Consider the following 1,768-nt stretch of genomic DNA (forward strand, 5'->3'; position numbering starts at 1 on the left):
AGTAACACATTATACTGTATATATGTATGTATTACAGTGTACCCTCTAAGGGAATTTACATTTATACATTTGGCAGACAGTTTTTTTTTTTTAAATACATAAAAAATAAATACTGTATGCTGCACTGAGGGCATCATTTTTTATCAGCCCATGCATGTGAATTTTGCTGAAAATCTTATATATTATATCTGATATAATGTAAAACAATAATAAAAATAATAATGAAATTTTAAAATGATAAAAAACAATTATAAAAGCGAAAAAGCATTTAAAAGAAAATAATTATTTTTTTTTAAATACATTTTAAATATAGAACATACTGTTATATAATATAAATACTATTTATAATATTCAGATTTTGTGAAAAACAAATGTTTAAAAAACAAGTTGTTAAATAGAGTTTTAAAAATCATATGTTCTCATAAATTGTATTGAATTCAATTTGGATAAGTCTGACCTGGAACATAATAATCATACTCAGCATTTTAACATAATTCAAGGGTTAAGCCCTTTAAAAATTCTCTTGATGTCTTGTAAGGAAATAATAATAGCATATGAGTTTGAAGCAACATGCAGACAGATAGATGATGTGGCAAGAGGAGAGAGTGAAACAAGTGGGAATAGAGTGCTAGAGAAGATTGACCATAATAAAGAGAAAAAATGCGGTTGAAGGGAAAAGTGTGAGAAGAATTATGAGAATATTGATCCAAAGGCATTCACAAGCAGAAGTGTAATAGAGGAGCTGCTTGTCTGTGTGAAAGGTCTCGAATCCCCACTGTAACGTACAGAGCTACTGAACAAACCACCATAAAGAAAGTGTGAGTGTGTATTAGTGCTGCAGGACTGGGCCGAACAGATGCGCTGTCTGGGCTTCGTCTCTGACAGATGGCTGGGAATCAAGAACCAGTTGCATTCGTTCAAAAATATTGGAACCCAATGATTTCCACAACTTTCAGTTTGATTAATAGTTTCTGAATGTCTGTGTTCTGCTGCCAAACCGCAGGGAACACTAAAATTCTCTAACTGTGTTTCCTGCAGTATAACCAAATCTATACAGAGAAACAGCGAAATAAACGTCTGAACATGCAGTATGTCGCAAAACATTAGAAAGTCTAGAATATATTTGAAGCATTCCCACTAGTCTCACACAACAGCAGCCGTTAAACATGACCCGTAATTCTATGATGTCCGATTCATGAACATAACGTCTCTTACTCTTATGGTTAAAAAGACTCATCAATCAATCAGTCTTTGTTTGTGAGCTGTTTGTGATCGGATTAAATGTACTTTAAATTTGAGACACTTGTTTGCATTAACTTTGTTGTTCTGTATACTGTTTAGAGCTTTTTATTGCATTAAAGTTGCTTAAATTAAAAATTAAGTATTAAAATAAACAATTCACAGCAATTCAAAACAAGATGCATTTACTTGGGAAGAACTTATATATAATTATAAAATTGATTATTAATGTATTAATTAAAACAACATTAATAGCTTTTCATTCATTATCCATTATTTACATCCAGTAATTTTAGTTTTTACAGTAATATCAGAAAAAATTCACAAGATCTTTTTACTCTTAAGTAAAAAAAAAAAAAAAAAAAAAAAAAAAAAGTAAAAAATGAGTATAAAATCTGCAAGTGCAATAAGACAAAATAGACAAAATAGAAATATCTATAAAAAAACAAGTCTTGAAATTTTATGCAGTGTTGCTGCTCAGATAAATGTATCTTATTTTATGGTTTTTATAGATTTTATTGAAAAACAA

This window comes from Cyprinus carpio, chromosome B7, assembly GCF_018340385.1.
Source record: "Cyprinus carpio isolate SPL01 chromosome B7, ASM1834038v1, whole genome shotgun sequence".
In the NCBI taxonomy this organism is placed as follows: Eukaryota; Metazoa; Chordata; class Actinopteri; order Cypriniformes; family Cyprinidae; genus Cyprinus; species Cyprinus carpio.